Genomic DNA, 15,117 nt, shown 5'->3' with positions numbered 1-15,117 from the left:
CAGCTGGCAAGCTGAAGCACAGTCTAAAGGCAGCCACAGCTAGAGACTGAGCAGTTTCACAATGCACAGCTGGTTCTCTTTTGACCAGTTATCTAAAAGGCACACTTCTATGGCTGCCACATGATATGAACCTACATTGAGGGGCTACAGCTTTGGATGGAAGATGAGCAATAATTTTCTTCTTCTAGGGCAAAGTAACATAATAAGCTTTGCATGGCCAGACTAGTATCCTAACAGATATGTGTATCAAATGACCAGATCTGAACAGAGAAATGAGAAACAAATTCTGGGGCCTAGAAATCCTATCATATGTAGAAATCACATGTCCCAAAACAAGGTCTGGCTTCAACACACACATTCTCAAAAAGATTAAAAGAACTAAGCCTGGAAGCTCTATTAATAGAATAATTGGAACAGTCTGCATTTGAACTGTCATTGAGGTAAAATGTAAAAATGCATGCACTTCTTTATTCTTGCTTATGTTTATTTCTGTGTCATTGTTACTGGTGGGAAGGGGAGAAGATGGGAGGGTTAGTCTTCAACTCATCCTGAAAAAAATATATGGATTTTCCAGAGCATTTTCAAGATGGTTAGGCAAGGGGCCACAGAGATGCAGCCATCTGTAATGGTCCAGTACAGGAGATACCACGGGGGAACTAGTAAAGGTAAAAACAGTAGTGACTATGGATGGTTTTCCATTTGGGCCATGTTCCTACAGGTAAGTATTATCATATGAAATATACTATCACAGTGATGAATTCCTAATATAAAAAATAGCTAAATAAAAGAGGCTAGTATAAAATTATAGCTCTGTCCAACTGTCTGGTTAAAACATAGTATATTAGATTTTTATTGCTGCAGTAACAAATGACCACAAATTTAGTGGCATAAAACACAGATTTATTATCTCACATATTTTGTAGGTCAGAAGTTAGGGTAAACGAGGGTTTCCTAAAGCTGAAATCAAGGTGTTGACAGGGCTGCCTTTTTTTTTTTTTTTTTTTTGATAGATTGATTGATGTGAGAGAGAGTGTGAGACAGAGAGAGAAGCAGGCTCCCTGCTCAGGGAGCCCAATGTGGGACTGATTCCAGGGCTCTGGGATCATGACCTGAGCCGAAGGCAGACACTCAACAGACTGAGCCACCGAGGTGCCCCAACAGGGCTGCCTTCTTTATGGAGGCTCTGGTTGTTGGCTTTCAAGGTGCTGGCTGATTCCATTTACCTGTTATTGTAGAACTGAGGTCCCTATTTTCTCACTGGCCGTCAGTCTCACTTCCTTTGCTCCTAGATGTTGTCTGCATTCTTTGTCATGCTTTCCGTGTTGCCCCTTCAACAACAGTGCATCAAGCCCCTCTTGTGCTTTAAATATCTCTGACTTCTCTTGCTACGTCATCTCTCTCACCTCACTTTGGAAAGTCCTCTGCCTTTAGAGACTGTGTGATTAGATTGGACCCCCATGAGATAATCTGAGGTAATCTCCCTATTTTAAGGTCCATAACCTTAATGACAACTGTAAAATCCTTTGTCAGATAACATATTCACAAATTCTAGGGATTTTGGCCTGGGTGTCTTTGTGGGTCCATTCTGATGACAAATAGTGAAGTTCCTAATTGTACTTTTAAAAACAAAATGAAATTCCAAATTACTCAAATCAAATTTGAATATATGTAAAATATTACATATGTATATACACATATATGAATATAAATGCATGTGAACATGTATTTCCCTCAAATGTCTAAATCATTAATGCCAAGATACATTTTCCCATCTATTTCCAAAATGTTTCAACCTTATATTCCATTTAAATGTGTAGAAAAAAATCAAATCAAAATATCTTATAAGAATCCAAACATTTTTGAATAAGTAATTTTGATTTAGAAAATCATCAAAGCAATCTTATTAACAAAATATTGAGGGACACTCATGATGTCTACTTAATGTTGTTCCTGTTCCTCAACATGGACAGCAATTGTCCCTTTTTCTATTGAAGGATACATGAGCCATTCCTGAATTATGGTTACATTTTACTGCTTAAATTCAGGGAAACAATATTGTTTTAAAATAGGCTGCATTATCTTGCATTTCCCTGTGGGATATTCTGGGAAAAAGTGAAAAATATTTTAGCTACTGTAGCACTGCCTACATCAAAATAGAATTATAATTATGTTGCAGGTGGGAAACTACTCAAGGTACCTGCAGAGTACAGATAAAGTGGTTCATTGGCCATCCATTTCCCAGGTTGTTTAGCTTAATCCGAAAAATATGTATAATGCATATTAATCCAAATAGCCCTGAACTCCAGCCATTTAGAGAAAGCACATCTGAATCTTCCTTAAAAATAGGTTTAGTAATACAATTTTTTCTGGTTCTAATAATTATACTGGGTATTTTAAAACCTAACAGGAAGCCCATATTGTTATTCTAAAATATTTATCCAGAATTTTCACCCTTCTGAGATTACCCTACAGTAAAGGGAGTAATGATGCCCTGCATGTGTACCATGTCAGAAGACATTCAAAATATCACATCATATGGGGCACCTGGGTGGCTCAGTCGTTAAGCGTCTGCCTTCGGCTCAGGGCGTGATCCTGGCGTTATGGGATCGAGCCCCACATCAGGCTCCTCTGCTAGGAGCCTGCTGCTTCCTCTCCCACTCCCCCTGCTTGTGTTCCCTCTCTCGCTGGCTGTCTATCAAATAAAATCTTTAAAAAAAAAATCACATCATAGCTAAAAATATGTAAACTCCTAGTTGGCATAATTATAGCACGTAGATAGTTAAGTTTAGTGGAAAATTCCCAAAGAATGAAATATTACATCTTTCTTAAAAAAAAAAAAAGTGTCAAAAATGAAAGCATAACTTGCTCATTCCTACAAAAACATTTATGGCCTATATATTAAACATTCACATATATTTTAAGATACTGTGACATTATGTCACATAGGTCTGTTCATTTGCTCTGTTAATTACACATCATATATGATGGTTGACAAGTAACTTGTGGCTTGGAACACAAAACAATCTACCAAGCAAATATGATGCCAAATACCATTTATAAATCAATGTTAGCTCTAATTCATTGATGTTCACAGGCTGGCAAAATCTTTTTCACCATTCTGCTGATTATCCCTATGCATTTAAGGTATAACATCTATGAAAGTTACATAATGACCAACATCACTTTTAATAATTAATATTTCTTGAATTAAACCATATAATTAAAATAAAGTCAGTATTAAATTAAATGTATTTTATCTGGAAGATAAGTGTGTATTTATCTGGAAGATAAATCTATATAAAAGTAATAACTTAAACAGAGTTATCTGTAAATTGCACATACTATTTTATGGTCAAAGTAAGACCAAGTGATTTCAGTTAGAGATGGGAGAAATAAATTTCCTTACAACAGCCTTGAAAATAATATTCAAAATTATAGAAAATGTTTGTATAACTCAAAAAGTATCCATGCATCCTACCAATCCATACAAATGACACCTTTGGCTAAGACAAGCCATTCTCATTCCCTAATCAAGGATCTTACATTAGGAGGAAAACAAAATGCATTAATTGGTTTTTAATAAATATATCTGACATTAATAAATGAATGGAAATTGCAAACAGGTTAAGTATTCAAAGCAAATCAAGGGAAATTATTTCTTCTTTTCATTTGACTTGAGGCAATACTCTTATTAAACTCATCTTACTACTTTTAGTTCGTACCCTTACAACTTTTTTCTTGGCTGGTATAAATTTTTTTTTTTTTTAAAGATTTTTTATTTATTTATGTGACAGAGAGACAGCCGGCGAGAGGGAACACAAGCAGGGGGAGTGGGAGAGGAAGAAGCGGGCTCCCAGCGGAGGAGCCCGATGTGGGACTCAATCCAGAATGCCGGGATCACGCCTTGAGCTGGAGGCAGCCACCTAACGACTGCGCTACCCAGGCGCCCCATTGGCTGGTATAAATCTTTACCCAGAAAATTAATAAAACATGAAAATGTAATTCTTAATCTAAGCTCTTTATTCTCTCTTCTTAAGTTAAAAAAAGAATAACTAGAGCAATCTTACTCATTCAATCAAGTTTAAAAAGAGGAAATTTCTATAAATAATCTAAATATATTCTCCAATACAAAAGAAGATATATTTTTTTTAAGTTTTAACTTAAATCTGTTTTTTGGCGTAACCTAACTTGACAACTGGAACAAAACAAAAATTAATCTTATGGATAGTCGCAGGAAGACAAAGTTACACACGAATTAAGTAAGCAAGCATCTGATCTGAGATCTGATGTACAATTTTTTACTTTTGTACTTCTCAAATAATGTGAAGGAAATCTCTACAAAGTAGTCAGTGAGAATTTTTATAGCTTGCATTCTATGCTGCATAATTTGAAAGTTATTTAAATTTTTGAATAACAGTGAATGGGCTCCCTATATCTCCATCTACAAGGTAACATTCTAATTAAAAATTAAATGCTTTTAACTCTCGTTATAGCGTATCCACCATTTAAAACTTAATTGACTCAAATTTCTAGAATAGATATTCTCAATGGATTTTGTTCAAGGACAAAATTCTAAATGATAAAAAATTTTGTGAACAAAATGGAAGGGCTTAAATATCAGAAAAACACTAAACAAGTCAGTAGTAATTGTATTGAGATTATTATTTTCCAGTATGTTTCAGTTTCCATAAACAGTGACGATGCTTTTTCTGTTCATTTGGCCATTCGTTAACACTGTCACTTAGTTTTTAGGTTTTATTCCTGATCTCTTTATATTAAATCCCACAGAGTAAGTTTTTAAAGATTTATTTATTTATTTATTTATTTGAGAGACAGCACGAGCACACAAGTGGGAGGGGTAGAGGGAGAGGAAAAGAGAAATCTCAGGCAGACTCCACGCTGAGCACAGAGCCCAGTGTGGAGCTTGATCAGGATCTGAGCCAAAACCAAGAGTTGGACACTTAACCAATTCTGCCACCCAGGAACCCCTCATGGAGTAAGTTTCTAAATTCATTTTTAAACTCTTGCCTCTTACTACTAATAAGGTAATTCCAAACTACACAAATCCTTGGCAGATATCTATATAACATCAGATATAATTGAGACAAAAATATATTTTGAATACTTATTAATATTTAGCATCTGTGGAAGATTTCAATATAACATTATCCAGGACACAGTACCTGAAATAGTTGCTCTCAAACCACCAATGATAGCACAGCCATGGGAAAGGTAAATTTTAATACTATTCTATTTGTTCTACAGGTATGACCCTTATCGCTAAACATCTTAGCATGCATAATGAAGGATATTATCTTTCCTATACCTTTCATTACTTGAAAAATAATGTCCAAACTGTTTATGCTATTATTCTGTGATTACTTTTTCTAAATAATCAGAAGTGTTTTCACATGAGTTTCTAATTTTAAATGTCTGTAATCTTGTATGTGGCTATATCTTTCCTTACTGGACATTTTTAAAATTGGATCTGCATCAATAATAGAAAATATTTGGTTTAAATCTTAGTGTATAACTCACAATTTTGATCCCCAGTTAGAGGCTGCACAATTACCGTATTCGTACATAGTTTTTTCTATATATAGTGATACATGTACATAGTGATGTATACATATGTATTGGTGATCTACAGATACAGATATAAAGATATTGTTATAAGGATTTAACTCACATGGTTGTAAAGACTGAAAAGTTTAAAGATCTGCAGTTACAAGTTGCAGATCCAGAATAGTGAAAAGTATTGTTCCAATTCAAAGCCCTGAGAACCAGAAGAGACAAAGCTATACATTCTAATCTGTAATGAGTCCAAAGGCAAGAAAAGACCAATATCCAGGCTCAGACAGGCAAAGACAGCAAATTATTCTTTACTTCACATTTTTGTTCTATTCAGGCCTTCAATGGATTGGATAAGGCCGACCCACATTGAAGAGAGCAATCCGCTTTATTCAGTCTAATTATTTAAATATTAATTTCATCCAGACCCATGAAGAATAATGTTTAACTAAATATCTGGACATCCTGTAGCCCAGTCAAGTTGACCAAAATTAATTATCATACTTGGAATCATGAGAATTGGAAAATGATTTAACTATGTGGCCAGGAACATGGAAGAAGCAAAATTAAAATGCTGTATTCAAGGATATCTGGGGAAGAAGTATGTCATTGAACCAAAAAGAATTGGCATAAAGTGTAAGGATCTTTGTCTCTCATATTAATGAGAGCATCCTCTATAGAAGATATGATTGGAAAACTCAAGACAAGATACTGAAAATTACTACAAAAAGAGAAAACTCTCAAAGGCAGTATAAAAGGCAATATAAGGTATATTAACATTGGAAATCAACAACTTTCATTTCTACTGGGTAGAAGAGAGCAAAAGAAAACTCCATTAATATAGCAACAAGTTGCAAATGAAAATCCTTTTGGAACTTCCCTTTGTCTTTACTTCCCCCAACCCTAAATTATATTATCAGTTGCTCCTCACAATCCCAGGGCAGCAGCTCTTTCTGTCCTGTCCCTGTGATTTAATAAAACTACCTTTTTGCACCCCCCCAAAAAAAATAGCAACAACTTGAAATATCTAGGGATAAGCCACTCCCCCCAAATGTATAAGGTTTTTAACGTAAAATTATAAAGTACTTATAAAGGACTCAAAATAATTTAAAAAACTGGAAAGTTACTGCATTTTTTTTGATATTTTCATATGTACTTATTGATACCAGTTCTTTAGCTGTTATGACATTCCAATCCATCTCATGGCTTCATCATAAGTGTAAAGTTCTTGACATTATGATTGTCCTAGTGACTTACTTTGATCACTTACCTCTCTACCCCTCTGCCAATACGATGATAGGAGCATACTCTGGGTAGATACTAGCTCAAGAAGAATGAGCTTTTCTTTTATTTTTTTTTTCTTTTTTGAGGGACAATGGGCCTCCCAAGAAAGTCCCAGATCAGCCTAATATTATTACCAACAATTCAGTCCAAAAAGAAAGACATGTTTCAAAAAAATAATTGTGAATATGTTTTTTGGCACAGAATTAGATGTCTTCAGACATAAAATTCAAGAAAGTTTCAGAAAGGGCTATATGAGCAAAACAATGTCATTATAGATCCAAAATAAATGCCTAGCACTGGGCCCCAAAATTACAGCTGGCAGGACGTAGGCTGGCAATGCAGACAGGCCACCAAAAACGGTATGTGTTCCAATGTATTCCTCAGAAGTGGCCGTGTAAGATAGAAATGAATAATCTTTTAAATTATGTGACACAAAAGCTTTGGAAAACTGTGGATATGGGAAACAACGTGACGAATTAGAATTAAATGCCTAATTAAGTACTATCCAGTACCCAAGAGTTTGAGTAACTGTTAACAATTTGCTCAGTGTTTTTAAAATCGATCTAGACTAGTGACTGTTACGAATCTTCGTTCCTTTTTGAAAATGAGAGTGTACCGTGTGTGTATTCTTTCCCAGATAATTTGATTTTTTTTTTTAAAGATTTTATTTGACAGAGAGAGACAGCCAGCGAGAGAGGGAACACAAGCAGGGGGAGTGGGAGAGGAAGAAGCAGGCCCCCAGCGGAGGAGCCTGATGTGGGGCTTGATCCCAGAATGCCGGGATCATGCCCTGAGCCGAAGGCAGACGCTTAACGACTGAGCCACCTAGGTGCCCCCCAGATAATCTGATTTTTATTTCATAGGTCTATGGAGTAAAAGAACTACATTCAGATCTGAACTAAATCACAATACTTTACATTTCAAATCTGATGCCATGACTGCATAAAAAATATGGTTGTCCTGGAATGGAGAGGAGTGTGTTTTACATGTGGGAATGACAAGAATAATCGAAATGAAGAGGGTAGACTGTGGTATATTGAATGTTTGGTCCAATATTCAATTATTCCTGCATTCACACCATTTCCATGGTGTCAAAGTGGTCATAATGTACTTCCCCACCCTTTGCTTTTAGCTTGAATATGATTTGGTTTGACTAATGTCATATATGTGGAAGTGACAGTGTTCTAGTTCTTAAGGCTAGAAAGTGATTTTACATTTCCACTTACTTTGCAGTAGCTCATGCCACTGCCCATGAATGGAACATATCACACTGTGTCATTGTCCATTTAAGCTGCTGTAACAGATTGAGTGGCTTATAAATAAACAATAAAAACTTATTTCTTGCATTTCTGGAGGCTGGAAATCCAAGATCAAGCTACTAGGAGATTCAGTGTACGGTGAGGACTCTCTTACTATTTCAGAGATGGCCATCTTCTCTCTGTAACCTCACATGGCGTAAGGGATAAGGGAGCTCTTTGGGCCTCTTTTATAAGGGCACTAATCTCATGCATCAAAGCTCCCCACTTATAGTCTAATCATGTCCCAAAGTTCCCACTCCTTTTTTTTTAAGGGATGGAAAAATATATACCATTTTTTTAAATTTAATTTTTAAATTTAAGTTTTTATTTAAATTCCAGTTAGTTAATATAAAATGTAATATTAGTTTCAGTTATGCAATTTAGTGATTCAACACTTGTATACGATATCCAGTGCTTAGCAAGTGCACTCCTTAATTTCCATCACATATTTAATCCATTCACCCACTTCCCCTCTGGTAATCATCAGTTTATTCTCTATAATTGAGTTTTATTCTTGGTTTGACTCTGTTTTGTTTTGTTTTTTTCCCTTTGCTTGTTTGTTTTGTTTCTTAAATTCCACATGAGTGATTCATATGGTATATGTCTTTCTCTGACTTATTTGGAATAATACTCTCTAGGTCCATTCAAGTCATTGAAAATGGTAAGATTTCATTCCTTTTTATGACTAATATTCCATTGTATATATGTATGTGTATGTACACACACATACATATATATATCCATATATATATATTAATACATATATATATATTCATACACCACATCTTTATCCACTAATCAGCTGTTGGATACTTGGGCTGTTTTCATAATTTGGCTATTCTAAAATGAATGTAATCCTAAAAAACCCACCAACTTTTAGAAAATGGGGTTAAAGAAGCCCATGCTAACATTCACGTGGGAAAAAAAATGAGCAAGCAACTATCTTGGAGAGTTTTTCAAAAGAAAAGAAAAACAGGTGGACTAGCACATAATACATACAAGTGTAATTAAAGCAGACATTAAAAATGTGAAATAACCACACAAATAGGCAGACAGATCAATGGAACACAATAAAAAATATAGAGATAAATGAAAATATATACAAAAATTCAGTATATAATTAAGACAACATCTCAGATCAGTAGAATAATTATTTTTAGAAAGGAAAACGGGGGCATCTGGGAGGCTCAGTCATTTAAGCATCTGACTCTTGATTTTGACTTAGGTCATGATCTCAAGGTTGTCAGATTGAGCACGTTTTCAGGTTTTGGGTTTTTTTTTTATATTTTATTTATTTATTTGAGAGAGAGAAAGTGAGAGACAGAGCACTAATGGAGGGGAGGGGGAAGGGAAGAGGAAGAGTGAGAAGCAGACTCCCCGCTGAGCCAGATATGGGGCTCAATCCGAGGACCCTGGTATCATGACTGGAGCTGAAGCCAGATGCTTAACTGACTGAACCATCCAGGGGCCCCAAACGCTGTTTTCAGTTCTTTATTGAGCCCATCTTTGTTGCAATGTGTTATTCTTTTAATACACCAAGGGACTGTAGTTACTAATGTTTTATTTTACTAGTTTGGTACTGGTAATTATCATTTTTGTATTATTTGTCAGTTTTTGTTATTAACGATAGCATGGATTTACATAAAAATAATTAAAAACTTTCCGTCTTTCTCTAGTTTCAAGAATTTGAATAGAAACAATTATATGTTTCGTAAAGTTTTGATAGAATTCAATTATGCAAACATGTGAGTCTGGCACTTTTGGGGCAGAGTTTCCTTGATTCCATTTCTTAACTGCTTCTTTCAAATATCTTAACTGTTTATTGCTATTGGTAAGTTCTGATTTCCGTGTATTCAGTATTACTATTCTTAGCATCTATTTTCTATTTCCTTTACTTCTTGTATGAAGGCCAAATATGTCACTGGCTTTTTGAAAAGTCCTTTACTAATAAACCAATGGTCAAACCTGAGTGTAGGAGATAATAATTAAAAACACTTCTTGAGACAATCAATTATACAAGCACCCTTTAGCCTCTTCCCCTCTTCCATTTTCAAGAATGCATAGGATGAGAGCAGATCCACTTGGTTAAGAACTAATGCCACATACTTGTCTTCTGTCTGGCTCTTTACTGATTCCACACTTAGGTAAGATGAATACATTTTTTTGCCATTGTTACAAGTGAGGTACGGAAGTGTTCCACTGTTGTTTTATACTTGTCTATTTTCCCCTTCAGATCTGTTAGTATTTACTTTATACAACATACATACATGATCCTATGAAATATCTAAGGATAAGCCACTCCCCACAAACGTATAAGGTTTTTAATGAACTCTACATCAAAAACTAATGATGTACTATATGTTGGCTAATTGAATTTAAATTAAAAAAGTAAAAAAAAAAGAGAGAGAGAGAGATCTTAGGGATCTTTTGATGATATGCTACTTTTTGCCCCATCCCCTTCTGTTTTTCTCTCTCATTCTCCAATGGCAGTGGTGGGGATGGCAGAGGCAGAAGCAGCCATGATATCCCTGCTTGCGGACAGGTCTCCAAGTGAGCCTCTGCCCTCAAGAGGACTGGAACCTCCAGCTGTCCAGGACCAGCAGTCCCTGCCATGGATCCCGAGAGAAGGAGAGGACAGTTTTGCTGCCTACCCACATCCCATTTTCCTCCTCCGTTATCTTACTGTTGCTATATCTGATTATGGCAGTGTTCCCTCTGCCCCAACATGGAGTAGGTTCCAACACTATCATTCAGCAGGCATGGTTCCCACTGCTGCCCAGGAATTCTATCTAATTCTCCCTCCCTCGCTGGTGAAGCAAGGACCAGAGAGCTATGGAGGCCCAAACCACAGCAATGAGAGACCCACCTCCCAGCATCCCCACCCTAGGAGGCTGCTGGCAGAATGAAGAATAGTGTCTGGGGACTGGGCAGGCCTTATAATCCAGACCTAGAGAGGACAGCAGAGGCTGTGGAGTGGGCTGGGGGCAGGAAGAACAGAACAGACGATGGCCAGTAAACCCAAAGCCAGTGAGGTCCTGAATTTGATAGGCCAGTGCTACCCTCTTAGCCAGAAAGAAGAGGCTGTTTTTCATGAGCAGATCCTCATCACTGATGTGAAACTCAGACAGGTGACCCTGAAAAACCCCATTCTACCATGGGGAAGTCACATGACACTTTTAGCTTTGATACTGTGTATGACACCACTTCCAAGCAGACAGACTTATATGTTGGAACCATGAGGCCCCTGGTAGACGCGACACTTCAGGGTTTTAGTGGCATGGTGTTTGCCTATTGTCAGATGAGCACTGGCAAGAATGACACCAAGCAGGGGACCTGGGTGGAGCCTGAACTATGTAGGGTCATCCCCAATGCTTCTGAGCACATTTTTACCCATACATTATACTCCTAGGACCAATATGCCTGGCCCATGACTCCTACATACAAATCTACCAGAAGTTTCAAGACCTGTACTCCCAGGAGCCCAACAAGAAGCCAGAGGTGAAGGAGAACCCTGATAGGCATCTAAATCAAGGACCTCTTCTTTATCACCAAGAACATCAAGGAGATCTAGCGTGCCATAAATGCAGGGAACCAGACCCAGGTGGTGGGCAGCACACATATGTATGAGGTCAGTTCCCACCCCATGCCACCTTCATCATCACCATGGAGTGTGCATGGCTTTGATAGTCAGGACCACATCCATTTGGGTAATATCAAACTGGTAGACCTGCCTGGCAGTGAGATGCAGAACAAAGCAGGCCCCAATATAGCTGAAGGGACAGCCATGCAGTCCACAAGTAGTGGTGCTAGTAGAGGTAGTGGTAGTGGTGGAGAGAAGCCTAAAGAAGTACCCAAAATCAACCTCTCACTGTCTGCCTTGACAACATAACGACTGGTGAGCACCAGGAGTACCCACATACCCTACCAGGACTCCAAGCTCACTTGGCTTCTCCAGACTCTTTAAAAAGGAACACCCAGACCATAATGGTGACCACATTGGGTGTGGACTTACAGCTACTGTGAGAGCCTCTCTATACTGCACTTTACCATTCAAGCCAAGAATATCAAGAAAAAGCCCCGAGTAAATGAGTACCCCAAGGACACACTGCTGCAGGAATTCCAGGAGGAGACTGCTCACCTGACTACCCAGCTGGAGAAAAAAGGGATGCTGGCAAAGTGACTCTGAAAGAACAGCAGCAAAATGGAAAGCTGTGTCAGCCCAGCAGAGGACCATGAGTGGCCAGTGACTGAAACCTGGATGACCAAAGAGGAGAATGACAACAATCACCACCACCCACCCCAGCCTATCCTGGAGTCAGCCTTGGATAAGAACTTGGAAAATTACCTGCAGGAGCAGAAGGAGTGGCTGGAGGAGGAGAAGGTGGCCATCCAGGATGTCTGCATCTGGGTGAATGAGGAGAAGCAAAAGCTTCTGGCAGAGGAGAAGATGCTGGAAGATCTGCAGCAGCAACAGCAGGCTACAGAGCTACTCAGAGCCAAGTACAAGGCCATGTAGAGCAAGCTGCCCATCGAGGAGAGGAACACCATGGATCACACCAAAAAGCAGAAAACTGCTGTTGGAACTGAAGACTCAGGAGATTGTTGAGCAGAAATGCCATGAGCAGGAAATGTAGCAGGAGATGATGATCTGAGATGAGACCAAGGAGCTCTAGGACACCTCCATGTTCCATCCCTGCAGCAGATGGTGGAAATCATAACCAAGAAACAAGAAGCTCTACGCCAAGCTGCAGGTGAAGGCAGAGATCCAGGACCAGCATGATGAGTACATCTGCACGTGGCAGGATCTGGAGGAGGCACAGAATGAACACATCCAGGAACTGAAGCTCAAGTACATTACAGAACTTCATCTCCCCTAAGAAGAGCATGATTATGAACTGGCTTTGCCAGGCTGTGAGGAGCAGTGAAAGTTTTACCACTTGTGCCAGCTGGAGTCAATAACACCCAAATGAAAAACCAGCCAGCATCTGCAGTGGCAATATAAGAGGTCTATCAGCCAATATGGTCAGCAACAGGGTCCCACCCCACACACAGGACTAAAAACATGCTTTTGGAGTTGGATGTGTCTCCAACCAGCTGTGTTTGACATGGAATTCTCCCATGACAAAGAACAAGAGTACACACGGAGAAGTTCATGCATTTGTACAGCTTTCTGGAAAAAACCTTCCATATCTAAAATCTGGAAGTCCAGATGCTGGTGCCAGAGTCCTCAGCACCACCACCAGCAGCCTCAAAGTCCTCACCAACCACCACTCTCCACCACACATGCCTTGCTGGCCACCACTACTTTGTGCCCCACCATAGTGCTAGACCATGAGTGGCAACCTTCAGTCAGGCTGCCCATCCCACAGGTTCCTGGGATGGGGTAGCCAATCCTGGATTATCTCATCACCCCTCCCGTGTGTGTGTGTGTGTGTGTGTGTGTGTGTACACGCGTATCTCTGAGAAGGTGAGAATCTGATCTAGAGACTATGCCTCTGGCTGCTCTTTTTAGTACTCTTTATTTAATTACTGTTATTTATTCATGGGGATCAGTCGGCATGATAGAGATACTCTCATCTGAGCTGTCTGGCCCTCATAAGGTCACTGCCTAGCCTCCTTTTCTCTTGACTTTAACCTCCGTCCCCAAGTCAGACCTCAAGCTCCTCCCTGTCAACCACTCCCAGAAGGGAAGGTGGACAGTGCCTGGAAAAAAAATACTTTTTTCTGTCTCACTACATCATCTCCATCTCTTTCTATGCTGATAGTGAGCAACTCCTAAGAACTTTCTGGGACTACAAAAATGGTAAGTATCCACTGAGGATATGAGACATCCTAACAGTATTGGTCCTATGTTCCCAGTGAAGAGATCCACCTCTCCACTTTCTGGGCCTCAGACAACCTATTTCAGTGTCTTGGCTCCTTTTCAAGGACTTAAATGACCACACCCACACAACCCATGCTCTTCAGCTTTGGCAAAAATTCATGGCTTCCCAAACTCTATTTCCTGCCCACCTTCCCAACCAGTGGCTGCCTCCTGAAGACTTGTAGGAAATGTAACAGTAATTGAGACACTATGGGTAGGTGTTAAGGGAAGTCCCTCCTTCGAGTCCCTTTGTTTCTTTTCCCCTGAGAAGTAACTCTGATCAACAAGTGATCAAGCCAACTCCCCATTCTTTGAGATGCTGCTCCTTCCTGCTTTGAGCATTTCCCCTGCAGCTGCCTAGATCTTAGTACATAGTGGGAGGGAGGGATGCCATTCTACCACTCGCTAAATACAGGTATTAAAATCCACACCCTCTGGGGCACCTGGGTGGCTCAGTTGTTAAGCATCTGCCTTCAGCTCAGGGCGTGATCCCAGAGTCCTGCGATCGAGCCCCACATCAGGCTCCTCCGATGGGAGCCTGCTTTTTCCTCTCCCACTCCCCCGGCCTGTGTTCCCTCTCTCGCTGGCTGTCTCTCTCTCTGTCAAATAAATAAATAAAATCTTTAAAAAAAAAAGTAAAATCCACGCCCTCAGCCCCATTTATCACAGGAGACAGGGCCAGGCACAATCTGCCAACTTTGCCCTGTTACCCATTTATAAATCACACTTTTTAGGTACTATTTTATTGAAAACTGGCCCTTTCTTCAGCATTGTGCAAACTGATCTCTAGGGAAGTACTCCTTCCCTTCCTTTGTGACATCACAAAATGACTCCAGGTATCTCAAGTGATAACTAAATTCCTAGGACAAAAAAAGGGTGGTGGGGATGGCAGAGAGAAGAGCTAGAGGGACAGGAGTAGGGCTGTGTTCTTGGATTGGGGATGCAAGTTCATACTTCATGCTGATCTGAGGGTGGGTGGTGACCTTGAGGGACCACCCACGTGGTATTTATTATACCACTAGTATAATAGTGAAAGGTCCCCATGTGCTTTCTTCAGGGACACTGAGTAGCAGGCATCTCTGTGAGGGGCACTTACCACTG

The 15,117-nt window shown here is 39.2% G+C and overlaps 1 pseudogene; it reads left to right on the top strand.

The window, feature by feature from the left end:
- The first annotated feature begins 11,158 nt into the window (after positions 1-11,158).
- Positions 11,159-13,540, top strand: LOC113262333 (kinesin-like protein KIF3C; annotated as a pseudogene).
- Positions 13,541-15,117: the final 1,577 nt, after the last annotated feature.

This window comes from Ursus arctos, unplaced genomic scaffold (genome assembly GCF_023065955.2).
Source record: "Ursus arctos isolate Adak ecotype North America unplaced genomic scaffold, UrsArc2.0 scaffold_9, whole genome shotgun sequence".
NCBI classification, from domain to species: domain Eukaryota; kingdom Metazoa; phylum Chordata; class Mammalia; order Carnivora; family Ursidae; genus Ursus; species Ursus arctos.
The sequence above is the reverse complement of the archived record's forward strand: the minus strand, read 5'-3'. Positions and strand labels throughout refer to the sequence as shown.